This window comes from Perognathus longimembris, chromosome 4 (assembly GCF_023159225.1).
Source record: "Perognathus longimembris pacificus isolate PPM17 chromosome 4, ASM2315922v1, whole genome shotgun sequence".
Lineage (NCBI taxonomy): Eukaryota > Metazoa > Chordata > Mammalia > Rodentia > Heteromyidae > Perognathus > Perognathus longimembris.
In genome coordinates this window covers 54247768-54271220 of record NC_063164.1, presented here as the reverse complement: position 1 = coordinate 54271220, position 23453 = coordinate 54247768, and the positions used below count along the sequence as shown (strand labels likewise).

General features: G+C 37.4%; 1 protein-coding gene and 1 pseudogene across 1 annotated transcript in view; one reads left to right on the top strand and one right to left on the bottom strand.

Annotated features, from left to right (window-relative positions):
* Positions 1–23453, top strand: part of Cers6 (ceramide synthase 6) — a 262651-nt gene that overhangs the window by 124204 nt on the left and 114994 nt on the right. The window lies entirely within an intron of this gene.
* Positions 22050–23300, bottom strand: LOC125350591 (annotated as a pseudogene).

Genomic DNA, 23453 nt, shown 5'->3' with positions numbered 1-23453 from the left:
AGAGAAGGTATAGATAGAAGAAAGTTACTGTAATCTGGGTGCAACTTACTAACTTTTCATGAAACCTTTCTCTGCCTCTCTTGCAAGAAAAACACATGTCCAAAAGATGCCGAGGAGAGCAAGCGGGAAGCTTGTAATCACAGCACTTGACATTTGTAAAGCTCAGCAATTTTCAAGGCCGCTTTGTGAGCATTATTAAAATTTTGTTTCACAGCACCTCTGAGATGTAGACCAGGGAATGAGAGATTTCCTGTTCTTTCTCCACCTTTTTTTTCTTTCTGTGTTTATTGAAAAGGTGACATATAGTTACACAAGTCAGGTATTGAGTATATTTCTTTTTGAACACTGTCACCCCTTTCCTCATTTTCTCCCAGTTTTCTCCCTCTCAACTCCCTCCTCCAAGTTGTATAGTTCATTTCCAACATAGTGTCTAGTGAATATTACTGCTGAATTGGTTCACCTTTTGTCCCACCTTCTCTTTTTCTCCCTCTTTTATCTTCTTTTCAACACTTAAGGAAACAGAGGCTCTGCAGGCTTAAGCAAATTGTCTCATGTCACCTCATAGAAGTGGAAGATCAGGTAGCAGGCGGCTACGTGTGTGTGTGTGTGTGTGTGTGTGTGTGTGTGTGTGTGTGTGTGTACAAATGCATGTGTTCTTATCCCCATACATCCTGTTTCTCATTCTGGTTCCTCCCAGGACATGTAAAACACAGCACTGACTGTGTTTTAAAGATGAGTATGCTAAAGATAAGGATGCTGCCCAGGAACCATTTTGTTTCTGAAGGAAGGCAACATATTCTTAGCTTTTCCATATTTTTCCTTCAGAGTTTTCTTTCATGCCAAAGATAAGAATGCAGGTAGAACTTAAGAACAAAGCAAATATCCATGTATTTTATTTATTTTGTTGTGTACCACTACAGAGACTTGAACTCAGGAGCTGGGTACTGTCCTATAGTTTTTTTTTTGTTTTTTGTTTTTTTACTAGTTGAGCCATATACTTATGGATTTTGAGTGGTTATTTGCATAGAAGAGTCTTAGGGACTTTTTTCCCTCTGGGTTGGCTTCAAACAGTGATCCTCAGATCTCAGCCTCCTGAGTAGCTAGGATTACAGACATGAGCCACCAGCACCAACCATGTCTATGTATTTTACTTTAAAATGATCATTGCCAAAATAACTGAGCTCTATCTTGTCACACTTGTATAAGACCTCTGAATGTAAGTTAGTAACCTTCACTTCCTCACCCACCACAAATCTTTTTATATTGAAAGGCATTTCTTTTAAGAGAGACAATTTCTGGAAAGAGAACATTTGCTGACATTCCTATGAAATATACATACATTTTCTTCAAGCTTTTATATGGGGTTAAATGTACCTTTATATGAGGTAATGCCTGTAATCATTTCAGGACCACAGGAACCATCTCAAACCATGGATTCTTTTGTCCAGAAATTTCTTTCTATGAAGGATGTAGCATGCAGGAGGGACACAAAAATCTCCACATTTCTTGCATGCTTGTCTTCCAGTCAACGTTCTACCATTTTCAAAGACACATTCACCTTCTTTGCAAATTATGTTAATGCAGTTTAATACTTGATGATGCTTTACTGCATCACTTGTCTTCATGATATTTCCATTTTTATAGCCACTAATTTACTTTCTAAAGTTTTTCATCTCTAGCGATTGAATTTCCAGATATTATCAGTGTCTGTGGGAATCAAATGATGCTTGCCCAGTGACATGGTTATGGTGACAGGGATCTTTACCTACTTGCTTGTTGGAGCATGCATGGTTTGCATGCAGAATGAATTGACACATTGTTGCCATCTCATCCTGCATTAGAATTAGGAAACTACTACACATCTTTGGAGCAAGAGGAAAGTCCCTCAAAATCTGTATTGTTGAAGCATTTTTACTTATATCTTATTCCTCTGGGCATCTCATTCCTTTGGAACCCTGAAGTCACCTCTAGAGTATTATTTATTTCATGTCATCTGGAGTTTTAATAGCTGTGCCTTTATTTCATCTTACTTTTTCCTTTTTTTTTTTTTGGCCAGTCCTGGGCCTTGGACTCAGGGCCTGAGCACTGTCCCTGGCTTCTTCCGGCTCAAGGCTAGCACTCTGCCACTTGAGCCACAGCGCCGCTTCTGGCCGTTTTCTGTATATGTGGTGCTGGGGAATCGAACCTAGGGCCTCTTGTATCTGAGGCAGGCACTCTTGCCACTAGGCTGTATCCCCAGCCCCTTACTTTTTCCTTTTCCTCCTCCTCCTTCTCTTTTTCTTCTTCCTTTCTCATCTTTCAGAATAAACTCAGGCTCTGCCCTGAGTCACATCACAGATCTTTTCAATTTGTTTTCAGATAGGGTTTTGCATTACCTTTGCCCAGGCCACTCTTGCTTGGATACCCTTCTACCTCAACCTCCCATGTAGCTGGAACTATAGGTATTCACCACCATTCCTGGGTGTTTTTGAGATAGTCTTACTTATTTTTCCCTAGGTTATTTTTGAGCCATAATCCTCTATCTTTGCCACCCAAGATTACATGTGTGGAACCACTAAGCCTGGATCTTCCATCTTGACTGGGAGGCCTATACTGTAGATTTCTTAAAGGCTTTCCACTGCTTTGTCATCTAACACAATGCCTTCCACTCACTAAGTGTTGGGATTGAACTAAATTATCTAGTGTTTTTGCAATGCTTGCATATAAGTGGAAGGCAGGCCCTTCCTACTTTTGTATGACATTGGACAGTTAGTTACTGCCCCATCTCTGTTTACTGGAAAATAGCTCCTGTGTGTTAGAAACATCACACCCAAAGAGACCCCAAAGGATGGCTTTCCACTGCTCTCTGAGCAAACATAAGACATTGAATTTACAGTTCTTTTGTCAGTTTCCTCCCAATTCCTACCACCTGGCACTTGCTACACCTCAGCCTACGCCCTGTGATTCAACCAGGCATATTGGTGAGATGTACTTCCATCAAAAGGTGCTTAAAAATACCCATTGCCAGCTGAAGGAACAGGTGGCTTTCTCTTACCCACCTAGAATTTCATAAAAATAAGAAATGTTGGCATAGGCTCCCACATACGGTTGCATCCTACTCTGTGCAACCATTTCAAACCAGCCTCAGCACAATTGTGATTCTCAATGCATCAGATTCATTGCTTTCCTTTCTAGTTCATGTTTTAACTTGTATTCATTGCTAGTATGTTGCACGCATCTGCCAGTTGCTATGGGCCCCCACTGCCTGGAGACCAAGTGTGGATTTTGATGAGAGAATTCGCTTGCTCTCATGTTCTCCCTGTCTAGCCATCTTATATTATACAGGCAGAAATTAAAATTTCTTAACTAGATATCAATTTCTTGACCTAATCTGAGTACCTTTATAAAACAAATGTAACTCCCAGGACTTATATTTGCATGCAAGTCTGAGCTTGAAAATACAGAAATAGGATATTTTTAAAATGTCTTCCAGAAAAGGAAGCACAGATGAAAGAAAATTTACTGCCATACTAAACCACAAAATCAGAGCTATTTTAAATGAAATGCCAAGCAAGTGCAGTTGATTTAGATGGTACAAGGAGGCTGTTGGTATGCTGTGTATACATTTCATCAGTAATAGACTAAAGAAGGGTGCCTGTAAATAGCAAGGATATTATGCAGCAAAAGCATTGGCTAGCCCCTCCCCGCTTTGAAAATATAAAAGAAAAGATTTTCACATGTTCTTTCAGACCAAGTGACATTTTAAAACAACTTTAGCAAAACTTAAGCAACACTGAAATATTAAAAAATGTACACAAATACTACCAAGAGGAGAGATTTATGAATCACTTGTCTGCTAGAGTACACTGCAAATCCTGTCTTCTTTGCTTGTATAAGTGCTAAAGTGATATTTACCCATTCTTAGAAACAATGACTTTAGGTTAGTCCACATCTTTAAAGCTGTATTTTTTTAAAAGGACCACCTAGATCAACATATCAATATGGAAATACTTTTTACAGAAGAGTGTGTAGTCAAACAAATGTAGGATGTAGGTGAACCTGACTTCATTAATCTTAGGAATTGATGTCAGTGACAGGAAAAGTGAACTTGATGAAATCCAGGCTTGTGACCATTTTGTGGGAAGAAGGAAATGAGGATTGGGGGTTGACTTTGGTCATCACTTTTGGGCATTTGGGCTATATTTTACTTACATTTCTGGCCATCTAAAAACAAAATGTAAAAAGCTTCCTATCATGCTGTCATTGCAGAGAAATTCTTCAGACGTTGCTCAGTCTCTAAATCAACGTGAAACATTTTGCTGCTAGTTCATCCCATGACTTTGTGTTTTGTGAAATGCATAGAGTTTGTCATTCTAATAGATGAGCATCCCAGCTCTCCTCTTTAGAATTCCCCATGAGTGGTCCAATGACAGCAGCCTTCTACTATCAGGAAAAGGAACAAGCTCCAAATTTCTAACTTTTTTCTATTTAGCTGCTGCTCCTTGGATTTGCTATGGATTTTCAATGTTTAGGTGATGTTTATAAAACCGCGAAGTTTTTGCTGAGTGTATTCTTTTGAGAAAAAACAAAGAAGTGAAATGTGCTGGAAGAGTTCCCTGGGATGGGCAGAGTTGGGATCCAACCTCCATATTTGAACCTCACCTCCACTCTATCACCCTGTGAGACTTGGCCATTTGTGTTCTCTTGATTGAGGCATTTGACAGGAATATTTGTAACCTAATGTTCATGGAAGATAAATACAAGAAATGGTTAACAATAGTTCAATGGGAGATTAGCCTATGAGTATTGATTCAGGAACAAGTGAAAACAGACAATACTTGTTAAAAATCCTGTCTTGATTCTATGAGGTTGTGGTGTTTGGGGTGGTGCCAGATTTCAGTAAGGCCCTTTTATTCATCTGCTGGGAGCCACCTTACAGGAAAAGGCACGCCATGCCTTTTAACATTTACCTGTAGCCTGGGACCCTCATGTAAATCAGCATCCTGGAAGGTCTATTCTCTCACAGCTTCAGTGGGAGACCTAATTGTAGTTTTACCTTCCGTGAAGCAACATTTGTTAAAGCAAGCCTAGGCTCCAGTTATTGTCCTCATGCCAAAAGAACCACTTGAGATAAAGTGGGGAAGGAGCAGCATGTGATCCTCTAGGCATGCAAGTTGAAGAACTGGAGTTCAGCTAAGTGAGCCAAGTCTGTGGTTTCTTTCCATTCTCTCCAGCCCATGATGTGCACATACATACGTAAGTTTTGTTCTGGGTCTCAATGTCAGGAATTTACTGATGGAGAGCTTGATCAGGAACAGATAAAAGCAGAATTTTGGTTTATCAGTACAGGTAAAATTATGCAGGACTGTTATTAGAGTTTAACATGAAAACAAAAAGAAAGCTTGTTACAAGCAAAACTGTGTTCAAGGGAATCATATATGTCTGTCTCTTTCTCCCTTTCCCTCTCCCTCTCTCCTTCTTTCTCTCTCTATGTCCCTCCCTCTTCCCCCAGTCTCTCTGATCACTTTCCATTTTTATGTCTCCCAATTTCTCCCCTCTTCCTTCCCTGCCCTGCTTTCAAAACAAAGCCAAATTTTAAATCATTTAAGACTACTTGAAGCCAATCTAAATTACCTCCCCCCTGATTGTGGCCCTTTCCCTTAACCTGATTCCTCCTGCAACTGAAACATTATAACCACTTTCTGCTGAGGTCTTGGTTACTTTAAAAGTTGTGTGTTTCAAAAATACAACTTTGCAAAGGTCTAATTCCACATTGCCACAGATTGGTGTAAGTATGGGTCTCTATGTATGTCTGTGGGGTGTGTTTGGGTATGGCAAATTAGCTTGTCAATTGAATCTTGTCTGCTACCAAGTTTCATACAGCCTGTGAAGTAAGAATGACCATTGTATTTCAAAATGGCCATATATTTATCATTTACTTTTTAAAATTTTCTCTCTTGGCTCACAGATTGTTAATATTTACTAACTGGTAAAATTTTCAACCCTTGTTCTAAGGAATGATGTAGCAGGCATTTATCCCAATATTAATTATAGGAATCATTCGTACCCTTCCATTCAGTACTTTTGCTCTTCCTTGTAATCAAAACTAGTATCTCTATTTACACATGTCTCCTATTTTTTGTTGTCTTGCCTGGAGCCAATGAAGAGAGCCTAAAGGGTTAATGTATCTTCACAATAAGTCCTCCAGTTGTCTTTGCAGTATGTTTTAGAAGTATATAAGAACAAGCCCAGTGCCAATGGCTGTTGCCTGTAATCTTAGCTACTCAGGAAGCTGAGATCTGAGTATCCCAGTTCAAAGCCAGTCCAGGCAGGAAAATCCACAAGACTCTTATCTCCTATTAACTACCAGAAAACCAAGTGACACTGTGGCTCACAGTGGTAGAGGGGTAGCCTTGAGTAAAAAAAAGACCCTGAGTTCAAGCCCAATTACTGACCCAAAAAATAATAAGAAGAAATATGTAAGGAGAAGGAATTATAATCTACTCTCCATTTGAAGGAGTTGGCTCCATGCTCATACCAAATGGAATATTTCCTATGTGTTTGCTTCCATCATGCAGTATTTTAGGCACCAGTATGGTTTTTAGTGTTTGTTGTATAATTTTTTTAGTGCACTGGAGGAGAACCTCAGTTGTAAATTGATTCCCATGTGGAGCAAACAGAGCGATAATGGATGACCAGAGTTGGAGACATGGATGGCTAGAGCTGGAGTGGAACTGAGGGCAGTGTTGTGGTTTGTTTAAACTGCATTATTAACATGTAATTTACATGGCATAAAACCGACCCATTTTAAGGATACAAGTCAACAATTTTTAGTGACTATACTCTGTCATGCAGGCATGACCATCCAGTTTGAAAACTATTGCCCCCTAAATATATTTTGTGTCAATTTGCTATTATGACTAATTCACTTTTAACTCTTAACTCTGATAACCATTAATCTATCTTCTGATCTCCAGGCATTTATCATTTCTGGATAGGTCATATAAACGCAATCACCTGCTAGATAGTCTTCTATTCTGACTTCTTTCTCTTAGCATCATGTTTCAGAATTTCATACATCCTGTGATTTATATCAGTACTTTGAATACTATACATCCTCATGTTTTTCCAGTCACCATTGAGTGGAAACTTGGACTGTTTGTGCTTTACTAGCTATTAAGAATAATCAGCATTATTCATAAGGCTGATATGAACATTCATTATCTTCTGAAGAACATGCATCATTTCTAACTACCATGCATGAGGGTTTCATTTTCTCTCTACCCCCAAGAATATGTTACTGTCCTTTTTACCACAATTATTCTCATGAATTTAAAGTGTTATCTCATTGTAGATTTTTTATTTCTTTCATGAAGAGTATGTCTTTTCATGTGATAATTGATCATGTGAAGATATGCTTTGGGAAAATGTCTATTCAGACCTTACCCCCATTTAAATTTAGGATTTTGTTATTGATTGTCAAAAGTTTATATTGGATATACTGTGAATCCTTTACCAATGTGAGTTTAAAATATTTTTCCATTCTTAGTTTGTAATTCATTTTCTTAATTATGTCTTTTAAAAGGCATCATTTTAAAACACAAATTTTGAAGGTATAACCTGGAAATCATTTCTAGTATTTTTCTCATTTTATTATATCCCAAAACTAATGCCTTATGAGCTTGTGGAACTGGTGTTATGTGATTGTATACCCTCTTTAGGTAGTTAAAAATATTTTGGATATTTTGGCCAGATTTCTAGAAAACTCCAGAATGATTTGCTGCTCGTATCTGTTTACTCCTCACTTTCCTTTAACAGTGTTACTGACAAAAGTACCCTCAAACACAGAAAGTGATCTTAGGTACTTGGTCCCATCTTGAGGATAACCTGAAGGTTTCATTATTTTGAACACCACCGAGGCCAAGGGAAGATAGCTTCTTTTACTTTTGGCTTCTTCAACATGGGTTCCTATGTATGCACTCAACGCTTGTGAAAAAGTTTTTCCTCTAAAACTGTGCTTTTACAATGTAAGAATGACTATTGAGGGAAAGGTTCAATGTAAGTATCTTAAAGCATGTAGGCCACACCATTGGGCAGTACTACATCATATGAGAAGCCCAGACTCTGTCTTCACCATTTAGAGCTTGCAAGTTAATGGGCAAGTTGCTTGATTTTTCTGTGTCTCCTTCCATATTTCTCAAATAGGAATAACACTAGTATCTATTTTGCATGATTGTTGTGAAAATAGTGAAGAATTGTAAACTGTAAAGTGAGTATAAGCATCTTTTCTGGCATTACATGCTATGGGGAAGCTATTATTTTGTTATTACAGAATAATAATGTGCTATTGCAGAAAAGCACAGTCTTTAATATCAGAAATCCTGAGTAATACTTGAAGTTGGGGTCCCAACATTTATATTTACCTGCTGTTAATCCCAGCGACACCATGTTTGTTCTCTGTTACATTTTTTTCTTTGTTTAAGGAGAAAAAACATCTGGGATGGATAACATAGAATGAAGTAAAGGAATGTACTTAGCAGTAGCTGTTTTTGCTATTGTTTAATTTTTTATGATAAGGATCCATGTCTAGCAGTGGGAAGACAATCCTGTAAGAACACTGTAATAAAGGAAAGAATCTTTGTAGAGAAGTGTGGGATGGGGTCTTGTAGAGGAGATAGGTTTTAAATAGTTGATGTGGAGACACCAAGGTGGCTGCAGGCCCAGAGCTGGTGTTTCAAGACAATAAAGGGTCTAATGGTAAGATTTGATTATTAGATGCTTCCATGAAGGCCAGACTTGATTCACAAGTGGCTGCAGAGTTGTTTTCTTAGAAATCTCAAACTGGCTATAAATAGTCAAAAGTTTAGAGTTAGAAACCATTTCCAAGAACACTGCAGGTTTTATTTACCCTTTAGCAAGAAGTTCTGATCTCTTGAGTTGGGTCTAAAATGAAAAATCTTAGTGATCCTTCCTCTCTACCTGTCTGCTTTCTTGGCAGTATTGTTTGTCCTTGTAAACCTGAAGTTTACATGAAAGAGCTTTTAGAGCAGGAAAGAAAAACATCTTTACTCAAAAGCATTTGATGGAGCAAAGAAAGAATGTATGTTTATTATGGTAGCCATTGTGTAGCATTTGAGAATTGATTTTCTGTTAGACTGTGTAGATCTGTGCCTTGATTGAATACTGTATATATTCTAGAAAAGATGTAAATCATTTTTACTAATGGTTCCAAATTAACAGATACCATTATTTGAGGTGTTTTCAAGGAATTACTTGCTAGAATAACAAGTTGTAAATTTTTCACTGCTTACTAACCCTTGTACTCACTCCCTATCCAATTTCTACTTTCTCATACATTTTGAGACTTGAAAAGATTTATGACAAGAGAACTTGGCGATCTGTGCATTTGCTTTATTTTATGTTTTGAGAACTTGATGATCTGTATGTTTGTTTTATTTTATGTTTTGCCTCTACTGGTGCCTGAATTCAGGACCAGGTACTCTTTCTTAGCTTTTGGTTTCCTTCAGGGCTGCTACCATTTGAGCCATACGTCCAGTTCCCTGTATTTTAATGATATTTTGCTGTTCTTTTTAATTGATGTGCCTTTTCTGTTCTTTTTATTTAAAAGTGAAGGAAATAAACCAGAGTGAACTATATTCCTCTATATACTTAACCTCAATCCTTTCCATGTTCTAGATGGTGCTACAAAGGGCCCTGCCCACTCTCAGGTCTGATATTCACTAGTTTGGTTTTTTCCTCTACTATGTTATGACACAGAGAAGACTCCTCCATACACTCTCACAACCCCTTAATTTAAGGGCTACTGATGTCATTCCCACTTCTCCTTTCTCTGTACTACTGCCAAAATTAGAGGATACCAACACTGGGGAAGCTACTTTATTAGCTGGCTGGGGTTATCTGTTAGGTTTGTATGCTACCAGGTCCTTGCCTGCCTGTCCACCCAACTACTCCCTGGTCTGGTCATCTAGAGAAAGGACAGACTGTGACACCATCTCCACCATAACCAGATTTCTTTTTTTTTTTCAAATTTTTATTATCAAACTGATGTACAGAGATGTTACAGTTTCATACATTAGGCATTGGATACATCTCAAAACCAGATTTCTTCATCTGACATGGAACAATAGTTCTCTAGGAAGAAGTTCTTCTAATGACATTAGGGTAAGACTACATTGAGAAAGCGATTGCTCTCAGGATACTGTTACAAGCTGGGAGAGCAGTTGGAAGATATTGGTGATATCTATAAACAGACAACCTTAGATTTGCAGCCCATCAAACAGTGGCTTTGTAAATTGTCAGCCCTTAACAGAGAGACCATGAAATATTCATACTTATAATCTCAATACCTAGAAACATGTCTTGGCATTTAATAAATCCTTAATGAGTGGCCAGCAGGTTATTAGCATCATTGCAAATATATGTTTTATTTGATTGCCTCAATTTTGTTATAAGTAAACACTTTTTGAAAACTGAATGAGAGTTCATTATATCACTAGACAACAGGAGTAAACTTTTTGCCCATGAAAATCCCAGGCTTCACCAACCTGTTCCTTTCATCTACACACCACCAGGGGTTGACTTGTTCACTTATCAGGTCTTATTTTTAACACCACATTGCCATGGAAATTCACGGCTGTACTTTTTACTTCCCAGCTTTACTGAATTTTATTCTGAACACTTCTGGAGCCTCTTGTACAATGTGCAGATTTAATGTAGCAATCTCAAGTGGTTTTGTAACATTAAATATTAAATGACTTTAAAAGCTGAAAATAAGGGAAAAAGAAGTCAATTCTGGACACATACATATAATAAAAAAGCAATAGACTTTCTCAGTTATAGGAGCTACTGCTTAACTAGTTAGAGTGAAGCCTTCCTCTATACTCACATCTTTGTCACATTTGGCATGATAGGTCTGCCCAGAAGTCATACTTGAGTTTGTAGTCAGTGTGTCCTTTTGTTCTGACCTGCATAGATAGTGATAATGCTTATTTTAGAAATTAGTTACTATGTGCATTCCATATAGCTGCTGTATAGAAATAGTGATAGTTAAAGAGTTGTGGAACACTGCCAGGAGTCACATTTCTATCTACTTTACAAGTGCTACCTCACTTAATTTCCACTCTATACCATTTTGAAGCTGAAGAGCTAGATCCAGATTGTGCAGACCACACTGACTGGGTGAGCATTGGGAATACAGTGTTCCACTCATGTGTGTAAACACAGTCTACCAAGATGTAGTCCTGGACAGAAATTTTAAACCAAAGATTTTTCAATCAGGGCTGAGAAGTCCAAGTGGTTGTTTGTCATTTCAAGGATTACTGTAATATGTTATCTTTCTACTCTAACTCATGAAGACAAATACTCTGCCTTTAGGGGTGGAAACCAGAAAGTTCAGGAAAAATTGACTTGAATAAAGTCATTTGACTTGAGAAACTCAGAGTTAAATTAGTGTTTCATTGTTGTATTGTTTTTAAGACAGTATCAAATGTGATGGAACACGAATGAGAATGGCCTGCCTACTCACCCTCCCAAAGTGATGGATCCCTGGCTTGTCAAGGGCAGTTGATGACACTGTGAGACACAGCTTAGGGAAGAATGTTAAAATATTAGAAATGGGAAGTGTTGGCCTATGGACTGGTGTGACTTGCTCTTTGGGACTTGCTTTCTGGATGGCATATCTTAAAGTCACCAGCTCCTATTGTTCCTTTGTGAGCAGCTTCCTGAATATTCTCTGGATTTGTGTGTAGATTTGTCTGTAGGGAGAGAAACTCACACGATGCCAAATGTAATATGGTAGACTGTGCCTATCCTTTTTCATAGCTAAATGAATTGCTTTATAACCTGTCCTAAATGGGTACCTATGGTTCTCAACTAATGCTAAACCACCTCTTTGAGCAGGAAGAGGATTTACTGTGCTGGCCTAGTGAAGAGGACATTGGAGGATTGGAACAAAAGAAGAAAAACAAATGGGCATTTCCCAGGCAAGGCTCTGAGATACAATGCTGATAGGAGAGGAGTCTGAGGGAGAAGGAAGTTACAAAGATAAAATGTGAATGGATAAGAGCCCTTGACAGGGACTGAAGGCAGAAACACAGTGGTGGCTAACTGGGAGAAATGTAACAAAGGTTGAGGTTTGAATTTTGAGTCTGAAGTGGTTGCATTGATGGAAGGTCGAATATTTATTTGGGTATTCACTTAGGGATATTGACTACATGGCATTCAGTCAGTGGGTGAGTTTACCTTGAAGAAAGCTGGGGATGATAATAAACACTTGGCTTCTTTTGTCTCAGCTGCACACTTAAGACTTGTGGCACCTGCAATTGCATGTTTCAAAGTCCTATTGACTGTATCTATGTTTGACATGAGAAAAAGTGGTATTGGTTCTACTCTTTTTTTTTTTAATCCTCACCAGGGCACTTGTTAGTTAGAATATGTTTTCTTTTTCATATTTCCACAGATTATGGTCAGGGCGTTACTCACAATTAGAAGTCTAGTCTACATTCAGGACTTAAGGAGACACAAGAAGCATTTTATAGGCAGAATGGGACATAATTTATGGACATTGATTTTTGGCAGATGTATTTTCAGCAGATTGATTGTAAGTGTCTGGGATGATGCTGGAAAGACAGATGGGAAGGAGCAAATGCCAACCATGCTGAATTCGATCTGGGTGCTTGACAGAGGCAGTCAGCTTGGAGAGGAAAAGGTAGCTGAATAAGCAATTGAAGGAGAGCATAAGGAGGTTCATAAGACCTGTGAGCAAAGCAAAAATATCCAAAACCAAATCTAATATATAGAACATAATAGAAAAGGAACAAAATATAACAGGTGAACAATATCCAAAACACTTCCAAGGTCATTGTTAGCTTTTAGAATATGAATGTAGTGACAAGAAAACAGTAAAATTAGCTCTGATGCCTAGAAAAGATACTTGGAATGTGGCATACAGACCCAGTTATAAATGCTCTTAGATGTGTCACAAGGTAAAGAAATTTTGGGGGTGAGAATAATTTTTATTTATACTATCTTTCAATAATGAGATCTTATTTATTTTTTAACATTTTTAAAAGCTAAGTAGTTGTGCAAAGGAGGTACCATATAACAAAGCAGTTTGTGAATACAATGCACCTTATCATGCCCCAATGCAGTGTCATCCCCCTCAAAATTCTCATTCCCCTTTCTACCCATCCCTTCCTTTTATAATGAGATGTTTTAGGATACAGAGAATAGTGGAGTGAGGACAGAGATCATGTAACAAAAATCCACTCAGTTCTATCCAATCTGTCTTTTGTGTAAGATATGATCTCACTATGTCACCCAGACTGGTCTCAAACTCATAGTCTTCCTGCCTCTGGGCCTAAGTACTAGCACTGCAGATAGGTTATCCTGCTTAGTCTCCAATTCCAATCAGCTACAAAGGAAACAAATAAAATCTAAAGCCAGAAACTTAAAAACAATGCTGTTTTGATTTGTAAAATTCAGTGTCTAAGCTTGGTACTGGTACAAGAACAGACCCGAGGACCTATGGAACAGAATGGAAGTACCAGAAATGAACCCACAGACCTATGACTACCTAATCTTTGACAAAGAAGCTAAAAATATAGGCTGGAACAAAGACAGCCTCTTCAACAAATGCTGCTGGCAAAACTGGGCCAACACCTGTAACAAACTAAAACTAGATCCCTATTTATCACCCTGCACCAAAATCAATTCCAAATGGACCAAAGACCTAGAAATAAAATCAGATACCCTGAAAATACTACAAGAAGGAATAAGAGAAACTCTAGGAGTCCTTGGCATTGGAAGAAACTTCTTCAACAAAGTCCCAGAAACACAACAAATCAAAGAGAGGTTGGACAAGTGGGACTGTATCAAACTTCAGAGCTTCTGGAGGGCAAAGGACATAGCTTCCAAGATAAACAGAAAGCCCACAGACTGGGATAAGATATTTACCAGCCATACAATTGACAAAGGCCTGATATCTAAAATATACACAGAACTCAAAAAATTAAATTCCTCCAAAACAAATTATCAAAATCCAAGAGCCCTCTCAAGAAATGGGCTAAAGACCTAAAAGGAAACTTCTCTGAAGAGAAAATGAGAATGGCCAAGAGTCACATGAAAAAGTGCTTTACATCACTGGCCATAAAAGAAATGCAAATCAAAACAACATTGAGATTCCACTCACCCCAGTAAGAATGTCCATTATCAGGAAATCCAACAATAACAAATGCTGGAGAGGATGTGGCCAAAAGGGAATCCTACTACACTGTTGGTGGGAATGCAAGCTTGATCAACCCCTCTGGAAAGCAGTGTGAAGGTTCCTAAGAAAGCTAAACATAGAGCTCCCCTATGACCTAGCAGCCCCACTTTTGGGCATCTACCTAAAAGACTACAAGCAAGACCACACTAAAGCCACCAGCACAACTATGTTCATCACAGCACAATTTATCATTGCTAAAACATGGAACCAACCTAGATGCCCCTCAGTAGACGAATGGATCAGGAAATGTGGTACATATACACAGTAGAATTCTATGCCTCCATCAGAAGGAACGGCACTGCCCCATTCGTAAGGAGATGGAAGGACTTGGAAAAAAAATCATACTAAGCAAAGTGACCCAGACTCAAAGAAACATAAACCCTATGGTGTCCCTCATAGGAAATAGCTAGCAGAGGATTAGGCCAGTCATGGTAGAAGATCAAAATACCCCAATAGCTGCACCTATATGATCACATAAGATGATGCCAAGTGAAATGAACTCCACATTACGGAGACAAGAGTTATATCACTGTTGTAACTATTATCATCATTCCATATGAAACTGTACCTTTTGTATTTTTTAATTATTTTTTCTTGTCTGTTTGTTCGATTGTTTTGTTCAGTTTTATTTCTCTTGTATTCCCTTCCTGTGGTTGTACCCCGCTACCACTATATCTCATCTAAACACCGTGGATACTGTTTATACGGGTATTAGAACTGGGGAAGCGAAAGGGAATACCAAAACTGAGAGACAAAGGACAAAAAGAAAAACCATTCAAAAAGGAATACCTACAAAACCATTTGGTATAAATCAACTGCACAACTCGGGGGGGAGAGGGTAAGGGGTAGGGGAGAAGGGGCAGAAATGAGGGAAGAGATAACAAGTTGAACAAGAAATGTACTCACTGCCTTACATATGAATATGTAACCCCTCTGTAGCACACTTTGACAATAAAGAAAAAAGTTTAATTAAAAAAATAAAAGCAGAAAGTATAAAAAAATTCAGTGTCTACATAATAATGAGCATCACAGTGCTTTATTCTAACAGTAGATTAGGTAACTACTGAGGTTTTTGTGTTTGCTTGTTTTTGATACTTTTGATGTAGTTGATTTCCAGTCTTGATTAAGGCTATAGGGCCCCAAAATGTAGAAGAACGATATTCATTTGCAAAACAATGATATTATTTATTTTTACCAAGTTGTCTGTAAATGTAGGGAAGTTGTATGGTCCTCTGGATCTTCATTCTCGTGTAGAACAAGATGGTAGATAGTTCTCAGGGTCCCTTCCTAGTTGTTAAGAAGAGACTCTGGATCAAAAATTTTTAAATGGAGGCTTGTTATTGATACTGTATGGGTACAGAGACTCCTACCATGGTCAAGCACAAAATAAGGGCTCAGGAAATAGTTGTTTTGTGTTTTTTTTTTAATAAAAAATAAGCCCTGAAATCTGTTACCTATTTGATGAGTTTTATTAAGTAAAAAGAACCCCACAAAGATGACTGTTGAATCCAGCTTGACCACCCTTCCCTAACTACTTCACATTAAAACTTTGTGCAAATAACTATATCAGAAATAATACAGAAACTTCTTGGGAGGTCTGTTATACATCCAGTTTTAGTTGGCAGGAGAAATATACAATATGAATCTAATCTATATTATAGCTTTGTTCATCTTATGAAAATCTTTAGCTAAGAGTTTTGAGCACTTTGTGCTCAGAAGTGAAGTGATAGACTTACATATTTTCAAGTGTCAATAATATAAAGCTTATACTAATTTGTTCCTAAATATACATACTTATCTGTCCAATGGCATAATTTTACTTCATTTGTAGAACTTAGTCAGATATAGCTGAAGACTTTACATAATAATGTTAAACATAGTGAAAGGAAAAATTTCATAGCATAGACATAAATAAACTCTGCTTCACTTCTCTTCTAATTTGATAAGAAATGAGTTAATCTTGTTTGCTTGTTTTGTTTAGGTAATAGAAGAACTGAAATGAAAAAATGCCTCAAAATTAATTCAATTTTCAAATCAAAAGAACTGTACCGTAATTTTTCCACTCCAAAACTGTGTTGTTGGGTTTTGTACAATCTAACACTGTTTTTTACTTATATTGTGCCAGAGATGACCCTCCTTGAGTCCAGATTCGTATAATATTGATCATTTAAAGATTGCATTGGAAATATTTCTCATATCTCTCCCTCTTATTGTGCACATTTGTATAGTTCCTCCAAGTAGTTGATGAATTATTTGATCAATGATTATTGATAAAGGTAAATGAATGGAGTGTGCGAACTCAATAAAGATTCCAGTGCCAGCTTGGTTGCTGTTCTTGTTAAAGGACCATATTTGCTCTTGTAAATGAAGAGATAAATAAGACTAAGTTTTACCCTTTGAAAGACTACAAACATGGCTGATATTGGCTAACGTGAAAGATAAAGAAAGTGGGAAAGAAAATAGCATCAGAGAATGAGAGAGCTTCAGTATTTCAGCATTTAGAAAATGTAGCCTCCTATAACATTCGATATAAATCCTAAAGTTGCCAATATTGTTTCAGAAAGATGAGTATATACAACAGAGTCTCCTGGGTAGTTCTTGTTGAGTTTAGTTGTAAATTTCGTAGTGTGTATAACTGCATGTTATTAACATGAAGTATCAGAACAATCCCTAGATTTGCAAGTAGTCAGTTTTCACTAATTAGAGACTGTTTCCATTGTGTGGCATCTGTTAATGTCTACTGAGTTAGAAAATCACTTTAGCTGTATACATTGTCTTCAGTTTCAGGTCAATGTCTGAATACACTATATCTTAATCAATTTTTGACATTTGATAATATAGAAGAGAAATTTAAACCAAGGCATTTGATCCTCTAACAACAACTAGTGTTCATATGACTTGTGTGTTGACTTGTTTTAATTTTTGTGCTTGAGGACTGAAGGACTATTTTTATTTTTGCTTTAACCCTGGGATTCAAACTTTTCAGCAGAATGTGCCTATAAATTAATATCGTTTGGAATAAAATTTAGTTCTTTTACATCTTAGTAAACTCATGCTGGCATTTAGCTGTCATCTTTATTCCTAGTGTTCTAAAGATCTAATTAGATCTGTTGAAAGAGAGAATGCCCTTGACTTGCCCTTGGACTTGCTCTCAGTATTCTTGTTGTGTAGTAAATATCCTCTTTTAGATCTCAAACCCTGTAGCTGGTTGATGTTTGTAGGCTCTGACCATTTCCAGTGGACAAGTAAAGTTTTATTTAAGGCCATTATCTCTAGTGCCTTATTCTCTGTTGACTTTCTATATAGTAATGAAGAACTCCAGGTCCTAGAATGCAACACTTTAGAAGATTATCTCAGCCCTCAATTTCCTTTTCTCCAACTGAAACTTCCCTTTTTCCTAATTGTTTTTAAGGAAAGAAAGTATACAGTCAAGAGTAGGAATCCCTCTGTTGCTTCAGAAAGTATCATCATTCATAACAGCACTGCCCGGGTTTTGACTGATAGGGTGTTTTTTTTCTTTCATTTCTGTGCAAGATGGTAACAGGTAGAGAAAGGGAATCATGCAGGGAAAGATGTTTCCTACTTCCTGCAAGCTTATGACTTGATTCGCATCACCTCTCCTTACAAAAAATAAATAAATAAAAATATTATTTTCAAAAAAATTATTTTCCTGTTGTTCGGAATTCTTCCCTGATCCTAACAACAGGTTTTGGTAGTGCCATTTGTAGTACCATACAGCTTTATTTATCAATCCTCTTAGATTTACTTTAGGAAAAGCTTTCCCGGGACTAGCTGCAAGCCTCTAAAACTGCAACTTATCTGAAACTCTACAAATAAAGTACTCTTCATATTGAAAAATTCTGGCAAATTTTGCTTCCTGCAGATACTTTGTGGAAATCTGCCTTGTAAATATTCATCACAAGTTGTTATTCAAATGAGCGAGGCACCAGAGCTCCTGTAATAGAACCCAGGTCTTTGGAAAACTGGGTCCTTTTAGTAGTGAAATAAAATGTAGATGCTTAAGCAAAGATAAGAATTCCAATGACTTCTATAAAATTTTTATTATCCATAAAATCTGCCTGATCACTGCCTGCTAACTATAGTCAGACCTGAAACAGCTGTTATAAATCATTTAATAAAGGCATTGCAAACCCAGAGGCCTCCATGCACCATATAAGTAAGACAAATGCATGAAGTTCAGTCAAAGAGGGAAAGGGAGGGACTAGGGGAAAAGTAGAGATGACTTATGCTACCAATCCTTTGAGACACCATTCTAGTGTAAACCTACTTTGCCTTTAGACAGACTGAAATAGGTCAAGGAATATTAACAGATCTGAAAAAAATTAGGAGATTCTACAGCATTAATCAGAGTCAACTACACAATTTGAAGGGCCCAATACAAAATAAAATATGATATTCCTTATTCTAAAATTATTGAAAATTTCAAGATAGAGACAGCAAAACATTAAATGAGGCAAGGTCCTGTGAAAGCACGTAATACATATGCTTATGTAAACATAAGCTTGTAGTCCTCACTTCTGATCTAGAAGTTCAACACCAAACAAAGCCACCCACAGATGCTCACCCACAACCACCAAGAGATGTGGTTGGTATTAAGTTTTTGTATTAATTTTACTTCCTTTTGTTATATTTAAGTAGTTGTACATAGGAGTTGCCATTCAACAAAGCAGTTTAAAAGCATCTTAATCCATGTCATCCTTTCAATACTCTAACCCATCCCTTCCAACCCACTCCATCTCTCATTTTTCTTAATTTTGTAGGCTATGCATTGAATATTGACTATGTTCTCCCCCCTTCTCTTCATTTTTCTACCCCATTGACACAATCCCTCCCCTTCCAAGTACCCATTTCTCAGTGTTTATTTTGTTGAACTGTGATTTTGCCTTTCTAAGGAATTACACTGAGTTCTCCCCTGAATGTACTGTACTTCAGCTAATACATTATGTACACATGCATACCACCCAACATATTTGCTTAAATACTTATAAAATAATTCTAGCTTCCATGCATTATTAAAAAAAATTTGTCTCTCTGGGCCTACCTTCACCTATCATATTTTTCCCAGATCTATTTCTTTGCAAATGATGCAATATCATTATTTCTAATGGATGAATAAAATTCCTTTGTGTGTATATATACCACAGTTTCCTGATCCATTCATCCATTCAGGGGCGTTTGGACTTATTCCATACCTTGGCTATGGTGAAGAGTACTGTAGTGAACGTGGTTGTGATGGTGACTAGTATATTCTAGCTTCTAAGCATTCAGATATATGCCCAAGTAGAATTCCTGGATCATAGACTAGTTCCATGTTTTGTTTTTTGTAATACCTCCATACTGCTTTCCAGAGTGGCTGAACAAGTTCATACTCCCACCAAGAATAGAACTTATGTGTGAGGCTTCAGAGTCTTTGCTTTTCTACATTGGGAATTTTGTTGAAACACTTGTGCTTCTGTTTCTGTTGTCAAATTCTCAAATTCAGGTATTATTTATTCTTAGTTGAAGGCTTTCCACCTTGAAGTTCAGAGTTCTCTAAAGTTAGTTCTAACATGAATTCTAGATGTTGAAAAGTAGCTGTGTCCAGGAATAGACCTGTGTGTAAAAGTCTGAGTGTTCTTGTATAGACTGTAGGGGTGTCTACATGATTATCTTTTTGCTGAGTGTAACTGTCATTGCCTTTAGAAAGTTTTGACTGTAATTTGTAACATCTAATAAAATCACCATTCACTGTTACCTCAGTGAAATTCTCTGTGTGTGTGTGTGTGTGTGTGTGTGTGTGCGCACACGTGTTTGTTTATATGCCAGTAATGAGGCTTGAACTCAGGGCCTGGGTGCTATCCCTTAGCTTTTCCCATCAAGGCTAGCACTCTAATGCGCTACCATTTGAGACACAGCTCTACTTCTGACATTTTGGTGGTTATTTAAATATAAGAGTCTTTGGGATTTGCCTGTCTAGGCTGTCTTAAATGTATAGTCTCAGATCTCAGCCCCCTGAGTAGCTAGGATTATACTCATGATCTACTGGCACCCCATTTCTTATGTGGCTTGTAAGCACCTTTTTCTGGTCCTAAATGGGCTAGACACTTTCTTCCATGTTCATCTATGATGGATAATCCAATCTGACTGACAACAAAACCTCAGGAGTGCTTTTTAGTGACATCCAGACAGTTTTAATCTATTCAGTATATTCAAAAACTTAAAAATAGTTCAAGAATTTAAACTAGGAACACTAGAGTAAAATACTTTTTAGCAATATATATATTAACTTATATACTGTATACTTTAAAATATTTAAAACATTCCAGTTCTCTAAAATAAAAAAATAACTTAAAACATTTTCCTCATTAAAAGACAGGGTCTACCAGTGAGACCAACACTTTAGAATGGCAGAAGATTGTTTCCTATGCCTAATAACTTGACATTTTTAGAGTAATATGGGTCTCCATAGCAATGGCCGCTAATTTTTTAAAAATATCAATCTTAACAAAATTTTAAAATATTGAAGCTTATAATTTTTAAGCAAACAAAACATTTCAGTGAAGTCATTCATATTTGGATCAGCCAATTATTCTAATACATTCATATTCCTTCATGAGTGATTGGGAAGAGAATGTTTACATGTTGGGAAAAGAAAAGAACAAAAGGGAAAAATTCAGAAACTAATTGAAACAATACCTAATATTCATACTTTATTTTTTCTAGCTAGAATCTCTATTATTTCAGAAATAGACATCCTGTGTACTTTGAAGAGGTTAAAATAGTTATTTCAAGATTGCTGTAATAAAATGTTCCCCAAGAATAGCAATCATCTCAATAATCACACAAATCTTCTTTCATTCACTGCAAACTTCCCCAAATAACTATTATGTATCAAAGGACTTTGATAAATATCAAGAGAAAGCTATGTAGGACAAAAAGGAAATTCTGCTAGGGGAACCAATGAACGATTTCCAATATCCCAAGAACATTTTTGATGCACACATATTCTAAAGAAAAAAATTATTTTTGCTTTGTTTTCCAATGCTCAAGACAAGTTTCAGGAGTTAAGCATTTTCACAAATGGACTTTTCTGGCAGTCTTCAAAACTTTGAGATGAAAAAAATGCAAGCATGTATCTCAACTACACATTCAATAACTGTACAAAACTCAGCAACTAGTAAATATACTCCATGTATATCTGACAAAAGCATCAAATCTTATACTTTTAAGCATTTTATCTTGAGAATAAAATACTTTGTTTTAGACATTTCAATGTAAAATTCACATCCACATACATAATTCTATCAGGGTTTCTCCATATGATTCACATTCTGGACTGTCTTTAACAACATATCATCAACAATGGAAAAAGAAACTGAGGAAAAGAACAGGAGAAGAAATCCTGTGTTTTTCCTTTACAGGCTAATTAAAAATAAAAAAACCAAACAGCGGCAGTTTGTTTTCAAATAGTCCAAATAATGTTGTTCATCAGGGCTCATCATTATCACATACTGCTAAGTCCTACAACTACCTTTCTCTGCTCTTTGTATCAAACCCTTGGAGTCACTTATAACATTACAATATTTTGCATCTACCAAAATATGTTGGCTATCTCTTAATCTAATAATCTAAACTAAAAACACTTAAAATTCTTATAACACAAATCTTATTTTTCACATTTGTTAAAGCACATTAAAATTATTTACATATAAGACTTGAAAATATATCTTATCTGGAAGAGTACTTCTACTGAATTTATTCTCCAGAAGAAAAAGCAGACCTGAAGGGTCCCATGACTAGAATATTTCAAACATGTAGACAGGTTCTTATCTTCTAAACTTCACTGAAAGCTGCTTGTCCAAACTGTGCCACAAATATCTGCTCCTATTCAACAGCAAGACTTCTGACATACTGGGGAGTCAGGAACTTCCACTTCATTTCTTTCTGTTACTTCCAGTTGCTAGCATAGTTGAGATGCACATAAATATATTGTGTATCAATGTAGATTCCCAACATCGAATTGATTGGATCATATCTGTTCTGTCAATACATTGGTGTTACCTCTGCACGTTTGATTACTTTCTGAGTGTCATACAGAAGGAAAATGCTGAAAAGAACTAATCCACCATACATTGCCACTGAGTACAGAGTAGCACCAGCCACAGTGTTAGGTGGCAGAAACATGGACCCCAGTGAAGACACAAACACAAGATCCAGACCTACTCCCACGGGTGTGCCCATGTTCAAAAACTTCTCGCTGGGAGCACACATGGCCACAGTGGAGAGGCCTCCCACAATGCCGGCCGTGTACCACTCAGCTCTTATGAGAAGGGGTCCCCCTAGTATAGTCAGAGGAGCCACCACTGCACTCATTTCACCAGAATGAAGAAACCAAGCAAGATGCTTTGCGCCCCTGTTCTGGTGATACAGTATGGCTTGAACTAGCATTCCAGCTCCAATCATGGCTGCAAGAGTTGCACCAACTGTCACCCAAGAGCCTCTCATCATAAAATTCATGAGAACAGGAGATCGGGCTATTGCCAAAGCCGACAAAGCTGTTACACCAATACTTCCTGCTAAGTACATATAGGTAGAATGTATCCTATCCTTCACATACTGAGGCCAGATTACAGCCTTTTCAATAGCTCCAATCTCATTAGACATTCCCAAGCCACAGTAACACAGAGTGCCAAGACCCACAGCAGCCCCTCCAGCAACAAACCACCTTCCCATCTGGTCAATTTTAAATACTTTTTCCATTGATGGTTCCAATGCGGCTTCCTTGAGTTTTTGGGCAGTTTTCCCAAGGGCGCATCCCAACCCTTGTCTTGGTGGCATATTCCCTGCTGGTTGTTAAGAGCCATTGATTCTTTGTGATGGAATTCTTCACAACGGGGGTGGGGGGGGTGGGGGGAGGCCTTGGTGAAGGCTGGGTGGAAAACCCTAGAAGGTAGTGTCTGGAGACACACCACCTTTGCAGCCAGCATGGTGATGAACCAGGTTTACTAAGCAGATCTGAAATGCTCAGCTCCCGGTGACGTCCACCATGAAGTTTCCCTTCCGGACCTGCAGACACCGCACCTTCTCGACCCTCCGCCCGGTCCTTTAATATTCATACTTTAAATGCATGCTAAAAGCCATACACACACAAGTATGTGTGCTCGTTTGTCAACCATAATCCTGGTTTAAG